Consider the following 12403-nt stretch of genomic DNA (forward strand, 5'->3'; position numbering starts at 1 on the left):
GTGTTCTTTGATGGACTGGGTGGATGTGGCACACTATAAGAAAACAACAATAGGGAGTCATGCTGTAGCACAGCGGGTTAAGTGCACAGGACACAAAGCACAAGGAATGGCATAAGGATCCTGGTTTGAGTTCCTGGCTCCCCACTTGTAGGGGAGTTGCTTCACATGCAGAGAAGCAGAACTGCAGGTGTCTATCTTTCTCTCCCCTCTTTCTGTCTTCCCCTTCTCTCTCTATTTCTCTATGTCCTATCCAACAATAACGATAAGAATAACTACAACAATAAAACAACAAGGGCAGCAAAAAGGGAATAAATAAATATTAAAAAACAACACAATTTCACATCTAGAGTGAACTTAGAGGCAAATATAGCCAATGGAAGATAGCTCAGTGGTTCTCTTCAGAGCTCTGCATTGTAGAGGTGAGCAACCTATGTGTTTGATAAGCCTGGATTTCAATCCCAGCATGCTTGTTTACACCTGACTTTTGAGCATTACTGACTGCATTTTCTCAGGCATGGGAGGTGCAGTGTACACATACACACACACACACACACACACACACACACACACACACACACCCTCTGCCTATGGAATCAACATTCTAAAGCAAAGTTACTAAACAAGGTAAGTGAGGTCTCCAGTGTATTTGGCACTGCTAATGACCATGCACACCTAGCTTCTCCCTGATAGACTGTGAGCCCTGGACAATCCTGCAGTCCTCACCATGGAGCACAAATGCAGGGACACCATGTGGTGGCATGGATGGAAACATCTAATATCCCTGAATCAAGATAAGACTCAGACTACAGTTAGTAAAGTGTGATCCCCACCTAACCCCCCACAAAAGACCATCATGTTACCTTTTGGTCCTTGTTTTTGTAAAGACAGTCTTATTAGGTTCCACTGTGGTAGGCAATATTAAGGGTGCAATATTTCCAGATGCTGGAGTGGGTTTTTGACCTGGAGGTCTAGGTAGAAAGTTGACTGTAGAATAAGAGAGTTAAGTTTCCTTTCAGTCTTTTCCTTTAAGGCTTTAATGGTCATATAGATACAATGAAGAGAGAAAAATACAATAGGAACATATAACACATTCTTACTCTACGCCAACTGTGCTAAGTGCTTAATACAATGAATAATGGGCCAGGGAGATAGCATAGTGGTTATGCAAAAGACTTTCTTGTGTCTGATGCTCTTAAATCACAGGTTCAATCCCTGGCAGAGAGACACAGAGACATATACAGAGAGAGAGAGAGAGAAGGGAAGAAACTGAAAGGGAAACATTTCTTAAATAACAACTTAAGATAACAAGCAAAATCTCTTTATGAAAGGAACAGTCCTCAAAACATTGTCTGGCAACTTCTAGCTATCTCTAGTAACTTAGAAAGAAAACCTTTGTATTTCTACATATGTTTCAACCAAAGTCACATCAGCTACAGACATGAGAACTCTACTATTTTCTATTAAGGCATACAAGACAGTTGTAAACTCGTACTCAGAATATATATATGGAACATGTTACATGCAGCTCACTTGATGCATTTCTGTTACCTACCTAGGCCACTCCCCTCCCCCGGTAGCCATCTGAACTTTGAGTCTTTTAAGTAGTAGAGAGCCAGCAAGAGTCTTAGTTGAGAATCTCAGGGAGTAGAGTTAAGATGAGATAGAAAATTCTAGAAGAGCTGTTTCTTAGAAGAGCATATTTCTTGGGAGTCAGGCGATAGCGCAGCCGGTTAAATACAGGTGGCACAAAACACAAGGACCGGTGTAAGTTTCCCGGTTCGAGCCCCTGGCTCCCCACCTGCAGAGGAGTCGCTTCACAAGCAGTGAAGCAGGTATGCAGGTGTCTGTCTTTCTCTCCCCCCACTTGCCTTCCCCTCCTCTCTCCATTTCTCTGTCCTATCCAAAAACAACATCATCAATGACAATAACAACTGCAATAACAATAAAAAACAGGCAACAAAAGGGAAAATAAATAATTATAAAATTTAAAAAAAAGAAAATTCTAGAAGATCTGTTTCTTAGAAGGACACATTTCTTATAACTCTAATGGTACTGACTTTGAGCATAGGAGTTGCTCAGCAACAATGCCCTGCTGCTTAGCAGTAAAGAGATGACAGCTAACATCTTTGGCCTACCTTGCACATCGTCTTTGTCCGGCTTCATTTTTAACACAGACTTTCTCAGTTTAGATGTTTCCGTAGTTTCATTATTTTGTTGTAATTTGAATTCGATTCTAGGAATGGACCAAAATGTTTGCCTGCTCACTGGATCTGAATAAGACACTAGGAGAATTCTCAGTTCTGAGCAGCACCCCAGCCAGCCTACTTCTCAACCTACTTCTCTGCCATGAGTGAGTGCTTGGACTTTGTTATGCAGAAATCACAGACTGAAGACTCTTTTCTTTTTTAGCCTGAGTCTGACCTTGACCTGTATTCAACAATATTTATATACCTTTCGCATATTTGGAAGCTACTCTCTTCCCTGATCCAGCTTTCTGGTCCTTTTTCCAGCCATGACATCATCTCCCCAGACAATAACCAGGATCCATCTGCATAAGACACTCACCTGGGGAATGAAAGAACACAGTTTGGACTTCTCTTCGAATTTTTGATGTTTGCTAAAGTTGAATTTACACTTTGAGGTTTCTGGAGAAAAAGGAGAGGAGATTTATACCTGGTCTATAGTCCAGGACCCAGACGTCTCACAGGCTCCCTGGAAGCAATGCTACTGGAAGGCTGGCTTGTTGGATGCTCAGTGACTAAAGCCTCAAGTTTACCCCCCCCCCCCATCTAATACCGATCTTCCGACTCTTCTTCCAGATCCAGCTTTCTAGTCCCTTTTCCAACTATTACACCATTTCCCCAGACAGTAACCTGTGTCCACTTGCATATCAGCTGTTAGGCTCAGGCAAAAATGGAGCCCTTAGAATAAACCTAAAATAGACTTACCTGCTTTTTTCCAAAACAGAGACCCCAAATGTTCATGTGCAATATTGTTGCCTTTAGGTTCATGATTAGTCAACAATATGTTCAGCTTTCTATATTAACTCTTTTTCAGCCACCAGGTTCCAGATGATACCATGATGCCAACCTGACTTCTCTGGGCAGATGACTCCACCTGGAGCCATACCTATCTCAGATCTCTGCCCCACTAGGGAAAGAGAGAGACAGGCTGGGAATATGGATTGACCAGCTGACGCCAGTGTTCAACAGGGAAACAATTACAGAAGCCAGACCTTCCATCTTCTGCACCCCATAATGAACATGAGTCCATACTCTCAGAGGGATAAAGAATAGGGAAGTTCCTTCCCTATTTCCTATTATACTTACTCCCAAGATATCCTTATCAAAGCAAGGACAGCAAAAGCTCAATAAGGTCAAGAGACTGGCATATTTTAACAATGACTCTTTAGTCAGTATCAGGCCACCACATCAAGCTGGGGCCCTAGTCTGGGAGTCCTGAGACTCCCAAACAGACATTATGGGCCTTGACCTTATAAATCCCTTCTCCATTGTTACCAGTCATCTGTATCAGGAACAGCAAAACAGATCCCTTTGTGGACCCCCACAAGTCCTTGCCCTCAACTTGAATCAACAACAGTAGAGAATGTTCCATCCTCTGAAAGGAGTCTGGACCACATACTCTATGCTACACCTGAGGAAGATGGGTCCTAATTTGGGGGCAATTAGAATGTTCTTACTGATGATCACAGAATGTGAGGTTGGATCTACAGGGATACAGAGGTCAATCAAATAGGATCCGAAGCTGAATTAGGGCAACAGATCAGATCCAATTGATGGGGTTTACAGTCAACAATATTTATATACCTTTCGCATATTTGGAAGCTACTCTCTTCCCTGATCCAGCTTTCTGGTCCTTTTTCCAGCCATGACATCATCTCCCCAGACAATAACCAGGATCCATCTGCATATAACATTTCAGGCTCAGGCCCTTTGGACTTTCCTGCATGCTTCTCTCAATTCATATCAAATAACATTGCATCCGCCGATCACAACCTAATCAACGCAACGAGTACCACCCCAGCATGCTTCACTTCAGACTTTGTCCAGAGACTTCAGGTGTGGAACGACAACCCTTCAGCTTCATCACTCAGGTGAGACCTTTCCTTTCATAGTATTCTCTAATTCCATTCCAGGTGGTCCACTCCCCAATAAAGTCCTCAAACCCAGATATAGACCAGGTTTCCTGAGATAGAGCATATGTTCACATGTGTCCATAAACCAAGGAAAAATATATACCTGAAAGCAGAAGTACACAAGAGTCTGCAGTGAGTACCCCCCCAACACTTCCTCTCCACTATTCCAATCTTAAGGTCCATGATTGTTCAACAATTTGTTTGGCTTTGTATGTTAACTCTCTTATCAGCCACCAGGTTCCGGATGCCAGCATGATGCTGACCAGACTTCCCTGGACTGATGACACCACCAATGTGTCCTGGAGCTCCACTTCCTCAGAGATCCACCCTACTAGGGAAAGAGAGAGGCAGACTGGGAGTATGGATCAACAAGTAAAAGCCCATGTTCAGTGGGGAAGCAATTACAGAAGCCAGACCTTCCACCTTCTGCAACCCAAAATGACCTTGGGTCCATACTCCCAGTTGAATAGAGTATAGGAAAGCTATCAGGAGAGGAGATGGGATATGGAGATCGGGTGGTGGGAATTGTGTGGAGTTGTACCCCTAGTATCCTACAGTTCTGTTATTGTCTCCTTTTGTAAATAAAAAAATAAAGCTAAAAATATGAATATAACGGGGAGTCGGGCTGTAGTGCAGCGGGTTAAGTGCAGGTGGCGCAAAGCACAAGGACCGGCATAAGGATCCCGGTTCGAACCCCAGCTCCCCACCTGCAGGGGAGTCGCTTCACAGGTGGTGAAGCAGGTCTGCAGGTGTCTATCTTTCTCTCCCCCTCTCTGTCTTCCCCTCCTCTCTCCGTTTCTCTCTGTCCTATCCAACAACGACAACAATAGTAACTACAACAATAAAACAAGGGCAAAAAAAAAAAGATATCATTTACTTTAAAAAATATGAATATAACTAAAATATGCCCATTAGCTATTCGCAGAATGGAGACTACCCCCAACTCTTCATTTGTGCCATTATAGCCTTTAGGTTCATAATTAGTCAAAAACATGTTTGGCTTTACATGTTAACTCTATTTTCAGTCACCAGGATGCAGATGCAAGCACGATGCCAACCAGACTTCCCTGGACAGATAACCTCACCAATGTGTCCTGGAGCTCTGATTCCTCAGAACCCTACAGCCAAAATCATACTCAGTGGTGAAAAACTGTAAGCATTTACACACATATCAGGTACTAGACAGGGTTGCCTACTATCACCATTACTATCCAACATAGGGTTGGAAGTTCTTGCCCAAGCTTTCACGCAGGAGCAAGGAATTAAAGGCATACATATTGTAAGAGAAGTCAAATTCTCCCTATTTGCAGATGATATGATAGTATACATAGATAAACCTAGGAAATCCAGCCAGAAGCTTTAGGAAATCATTAAGCAATACAGTAAGGTGTCAGGCTGCAAAATTAACATTCAAATTCAGTGGCATTCCTCTGTGCAAACACTATGTTAGAAGAAGAAAAATCGAGAAATCAATTCCTTTTCCTACAGCAACAACAAGAACAAAAAAAATAAAATATCTAGGAATAAACCTAACCAAAGAAGTGAAAGACTTGTATACTAAAATTATGAGTCACTAATCAAGGAAATTGAAAAAGACACAAAGAAGTGGAAAGATAATTCCATGTTCAAGGGTTGGAAGAATTATCATCATTAAAATGAATATACTGCCCAAGGCCATATACAAATTTAATGCTATCCCCATCAAGAATCCATACACATCTTGTAGGAGTATAAAACAAATTCTATAAATTTTCATCTGGAATCAAAAAGACCTAGAATTGTCAAAAATAATCTTGAGAAGATAGAACAGAACTGGAGGATCACACTCCCTGACCTCAAATTGTTTTATGGGGTCCTTGTAATCAAACCTGCTGAGTAATGGAACATGAATAGACACACTCCCCAGTGGAATAGAACCGAGATCCCAGAAGTAAGCCCCCACACACTGGACATCTAATCTTTAACAAAGGTGTCCAGACTATTAAAAGGGGGATAGCAGAGTCTCTTCAACAAATGGTGTTGGAAAAATGGGTTGAAACATGCAGAGGAATGAATGTGAACCACCAAACACAAAAGTAAATTCTAAATGGATCAGGGGCTTGGATGTTAGACCAGAAACTATCAGATACTTAGAGGAAAATATTGGCAGAACTCTTTTCCACATAAATATTAAAGACATCTTCAATGAAATGAATCCAGTTACAAAGTAGACTAAGGCAAATATACACCTATCGAACTTCATCAAATTAAAAGGATTCTGCACAGCAAAAGAAAGCAATACCCAAACCAAGAGACCCCTCACAGAATGGGAGAAGATCGTCACATGCCCTGCATCAAACAAGAGGCTAATAACCAAAATATATAAAGAGCTTACCAACCTCAACCACAAGAAAGCAAATGACGCCATCCAAAAATGGGGAGAGGACATGGACAGAATATTGACCACAGAAGAGATCCAAAAGGATGAGAAACACATGAAAAAATGCTCCAAGTCTTTGACAGAGAAATGCAAATAAAGACAACCATTAGATCCCACTTCACTCCTATGAAAATGTCATACTTCAGAAAAGGTAGCAGCAACAAATGCTACAGAGGTTGTGGGGTCAAAGGTACCCTCCTGCACTGCTGGTGGGAATGTAAATTAGTCCAACCTCTGTGCAGAACAGTCTGGAGTACTCTCAGAAGACTAGAAATGGACCTACCATATGATCCTGCAATTCCTCTCCTGGGGATATATCCTAAGGAACCCAACATGCACATCCAAAAAGATTTGTGTATACCTATGTTCTTGGCAGCACAATTTTTTAAAATCTTTTTTAATATTTATTTTATTTATTTATTCCCTTTTGTTGCCCTTGTTGTTTTATTGTTGTAGTTATTATTATTGCTGTTGTTGTTGTTGGATAGGACAGAGAGAAATGGAGAGAGGGAGGGGAAGACAGAGAGGAGGAGAGAAAGATAGACACCTGCAGACCTGCTACACCGCCTGTGAAGTGACTCCCCTACAGGTGGGGAGCCGGGGTTCGAACCAGGATCCTTATGCCGGTCCTTGTGCTTTGCGCCACCTGCGCTTAGCCCGCTGCACTACAGCCCGATTCCCTGCAGCACAATTTGTAATAGCCAAAAACTGGAAGCAACCCAGGTGTCCAACAACAGTTGAGTGCCTGAGCAAGTTGTGGTCTATATACACAATGGAATACCACTCAGCTATTAAAAATGGTTATTTCACCGTTGTAAACCCATATTGGATGGGGCTTGAAGAAGTCATGTTAACTGGAAGAAGTCAGAAACAGAAGGATGAATATGGATGATCCCACTTTCAGGCAGAAGCTTAAAAACAAGATCAGAAAACACAAGTAGAAACCGAACTGGAGTTGGTGTACTGCCACAACGTAAAACATTCCCTGATGCAGTGGTGGTTAAGTACATGTCTCAAAAGGATGACTGAGAACCTAGTGGGGATTGTATTGTTATGTGGAAAACTGAGAAATGTTATGCATGTACAAATTATTGTATTTATTGTTGAATATAAAACATTAGTTTCCCAATAAAAATAATAAAAAAGAAATTATGTGGGTGAGATACTTTTATCTATTTTTATATTTATTTATTTATTCTCTTTTTGTTGTCCTTGTTGTTTTATTGTTGTAGTTATTGTCCTTATTGAAGTCTTTGTTGTTGGGTAGGACAGAGAGAAATGGAGAGAAGAGGGGAAGACAGAGAGGGGGAGAGAATGATAGACACCTGCAGACTCAAACCACGATCCTTATGCCAGTCTTTGCACTTTGGGCCTACTGTGCTTAACCCGTAGCACTACTTCCCAACTCCCAGTAAGATACTTTTAAACCATATTTTCCCCCTGGCCTTGGCTCAGACCTTCAGATGTTTTATCCTTCTGACCATTTTATCTGAGTAAGAATCAAGCCTGTCTTTAGAATCAAGCCTGTCTTTGCCCATGGGGCACTTGTCATCTAACACAGGCCAACAACTGAAGGGTGACAACTCTATAGACAATTCAGAACTATAAGAAAGAGAAACAATTAGAAGGTCAACATAACCTTTGCAATACCTTTTTCCAGATTGCCACTTGTATCCACTGCAGACAAGAAGTCCTGAAAAAATTTCATTTTTACTTTGCCATTTTCAATTGTAAGGATACCGAGTCCTTGGAAAGTAAATCAACTTTCTTTCGTGTGCAGATTGATCGTGATAAGAGCTGCAGAGTTTCTTTAATGCATCCTTCGACTGTGTCCCTGCTATAATGCCCCGCTATGGCAACCATGATAAAATTCAGTGGTACAACGGGGATATCCCCTGGAAGAGAAAAGGACAGTTGTGTGGGGGAAAGACAATGAGCGGATGGCAGATACTCAAAAATAATTCTCTCTCTTTTAATGGGAAAGGTGTAGCCAGTAGAGCTACTTACCAGGTGTGTGGATCTTAGTTTGTCGTAGTCCATGTAGCTGCAATAGCTTCTCTGACATGATAAAGATCGGTATCTGGATAGAGTTAAACCTGTTCCCAGCATCTAGTTTTTGCCTCATAAAAGTAAATGTCCCAAAAGCAGGTATGTAGACCCCCTAGAAACGAAGCAAACAGAAGGTGGGAAGAAAAGAACCACATGCTGACTTCTCTGAAGGGATGATAAAGATGAATCCTGAGAGAATTTTAGACTCAAAGTTTTCAGATGATGTTTGCATAAAATATAACCAATTCGAAGGCTATATTTTTTCTTTCTTAAAAAATTTCCTTATTGGGGAATTAATGTTTTAAATTCAATAGTAAATTCAATAGTTTGTACATGCATAAAATTTCCCAGTTTCCATATAATAATACAACCCCCCTTAAGTCCTCGGTCATCTTTCTTTGATCTGTATTCTCCCCACCCACCCACCCTAGAGTTTTTTACTTTGGTGCAATACACCCATTCCAGTTCAGGTTCTACTTGTGTTTTCCTTTCTGATCTTGATTTTCAACTTCTGCCTGAGAGTGATATCAACCCATATTCATCCTTCTGTTTCTGACTTATTTCACTTAACATGAATTTTTCAAGGTCCATCCAAGATTGGCTGTAAACGATGAAGTCACCACTTTTATAGTTAAGTAGTACTTTAATATATATATACCACAACTTGCTCAGCCACTCATCTGTTGTTGGACACCTGGGTTGCTTCCAGGTTTTGGCTATTACAACTTGTGCTGCCAAGAACATATGTGTATACAGATCTTTTTGGATGGGTGTGTTGTGTTCCTTAGGATATATCCCCAGGAGAGAAATTACAGGATCATAGATTAGGTCCATTTCTAGCTCGAAGGCTATAATATTAAGAGAAACTATAGGGATGCCATAGATGCATATATATATATATATATATATATATATATATAGAGAGAGAGAGAGAGAGAGAGAGAGACAGACAGAGACAGAGAGATGAGAGAGCATGATATCAGAGCACCACTCCAGCACAGTCAGTGCCAGGCTTCACACTCAAGACCTCAGGCATGTGTGCAGGGTCGGTGCTCTACTGCCAAGTCACTTTCTGAAGTCCTACCTTTTGCAGCCTCAGCTGTCGTAGAATAAAGTCAGAAACATGGCTCCATATCATAGAGACTTCTGAAATTTGAAGAAAAAAAAAATACAATTTGATTTATGTAAGTACCCCTGTCACTATCCAAATGCAAATGCAAAAGACTCCTTCAAATAGCAAGTCATTCTTAGCTAGGAACAGATAGAAATAAGGTCCTTCCTGAAAGTCAGTTTCCCTGATTGTTTAACTTTACCCCCGCTAAGCTCTGTAAATATGTAAGAAATAGTACATCATGATATGTGCTTGAAGGAAATCTTTCTGGAATAAAGCAAACTGCTCAATTCACTGGAATATTCCCCCCACCCCCAAACCACTACCCGAGACAGAGATATTACAGTCTTTCACTTCCAGTATGTGGAGGTTATACACAGTTCTTTCTGATGTCCTAGGACTGAAGTACAGGTTGTTGAAGGAGAACTAGTAATTGCTCTTATGGACATTGGAGACAAACTGGGTGGTGAAAACCTACCCCAAAACATATGTTATGGTAAGCCAAGTACTAAAGGTAAGTCAGTCAAAGACTAAGATTTTGCCCTATTCTCTAAACCATGGTCTAAATCATGGCTAATTAATGTATTAAAACTGATCAGGGGATGTGAGGGCAATCTGGCTGTGACATCTGTCACCCCAATGAATGCCAGGTTGATTTGGCTGATCTGCCTGGCTAGGCGGGTGTCCCCTTCCTCCATAATCGCTCCATGTGTGACCCTCCCATAGCCTTGCACTCAGTTGAGGAGGATGACCTTCCCTAAGTAGAGGTGACTGGTCTTTGGGTGAGGGTGTATGAGTAGCTGTGCTCTCCTGATTGAACCTCCAAACAAGCTCTGAATCTGTTCAGGAATTTCCTCTATCCTATCATATTTTCATAAACAAAAGAATTCTCCTGGAAGTTAAGCACAAAAGAAGATTATCCATCCTAGTCCAACTTGTACCCCCCAAGTTAAATTTTCATCACAATCAAATATACACAGGAATAAAATAGAATCTCACTATCTGGATAGAGTGGAGCCCTTTCCAAGTTAGTGTGTCAAACCTACTGTCTTTTAAGTAGATTTGTGGCAGGCAGCTGAGATTTCAGGAAACACATCTATTCAAAAAGGAAATGACGTAGTTGGGACCCAGAGAAACAATATTTCTTGCAACCAAATGCTAGTAGAAAGGTTTGTGAGAGCTAAATTGGAAATATAAGAGTCATGTTTCTTCATCTGGATACTATACAAATCCACTGTGTGGTTTTGCTTTTAAGAATCTAATAGATGTCCTAATAAGAGTAGCATTAAATTCCTTTGACCTGATATTTCCTACTTCTCAATGAAGAGAGAGAACACATGCACAGTATTCACTCCAAGAAGTTTTTTTTTTTTTCCTCCAGGGCTATGGGAGCTTAGTCCCTGCACTATGGACCCATTGCTCCTGGACACCTTTTTTTCTTTCCTTTTTTTCTTTTTTTGGATAGGACAGAGAGAAATTGAGAGGAGAAAATAGTGCAGAGAAGAGAAAGGCACCTGTAGACCTGCTTTACCACTTGTGAATTGACCCCCCTGCTTGTGGAGAACCAAGGGGTTGAAACAGGATCATTATGCAGCTCATTGCAGTTTGCACTATGTGCACATAAGCCCGTGGGATACCACCTGGTGCCCTCTAGAACAGTTTCAGTCCTCTGCAGTTCAGTTGGAATAGACTTGGAAACCTTACAGACTTGGTTTCGAACTAGTTTTTCTGATGCCCCAATATGCCAGTGTGTCAGAGAATTGGAATATGACTTTTATATTTAAAAATACTTCTCTGTCCTTCAACCAGTGAGATTTTGCAGGAGTCACTGACACTGTTACCTTGCCGACAAGCTCACCTGTCATGCACCCACTGTGCCCTGGTGATGAGGGCTTGTGGCATCAAAGGCTGGCTTTGTGGCACCATTCTCTCTTGGGCTTCCCTGTGTCTCTCTGCCATTTCTTCTCAGTTCCCTCAGCAGGTTCACTTGCTCAATTTTGGCATCAGTGTTGGAGCTTCTTGAGGTCTAGCTCCACATTCTCTTATTTCCCTCCATCCCCTCTGCTTACATCATGCCCAGGGCCTTGCCAACCATCACTATGCAGATCTCTGCCAAAGGCAAATTCAGAAGCCAAGGTTCCCTCCCTCCAACTCTCTACCACCAACACACTCACACAAAATCACCTTTTTGATCTTATGCATGTGACTTCCCACCTGAATATTCCACAATCAATATGCTTGGACTGGAGAAATAAATAGCACAATGGTTATACAAAAAGACTCAAGCCTGAAGCTCTGAGGTCCAACAGTCAATTCCCAGCACAGCCATAAGCCTACAAAAATCAGTGCTCTGGGAAAAACCACACCTAACTCACTCAAAGCCAGAGTCGGGCTTCCTTTAAATCTTGTCTTTGATGTAGGCTTTTGCTCTCGACGAATAGCATCATCACTTGATTCACTTGCATAGATCCAAACTCAAAAGCTGCTTGGAAAGTTCCTTTCTGCTATATCCTGTCATTTACTACATCACCGTAACCAATAGATTTTCACGTCTGTCCTTTAAGTCTGTCCACTCTCTATATTTCATTCTACCAATTCAGGCCAAGTCGCCATCCTTTCTCTCTTAGATAACTCTGAAAGGAAACAATTGTTCCACTTTAGGTCATCC

This window comes from Erinaceus europaeus, chromosome 17 (assembly GCF_950295315.1).
Source record: "Erinaceus europaeus chromosome 17, mEriEur2.1, whole genome shotgun sequence".
In the NCBI taxonomy this organism is placed as follows: domain Eukaryota; kingdom Metazoa; phylum Chordata; class Mammalia; order Eulipotyphla; family Erinaceidae; genus Erinaceus; species Erinaceus europaeus.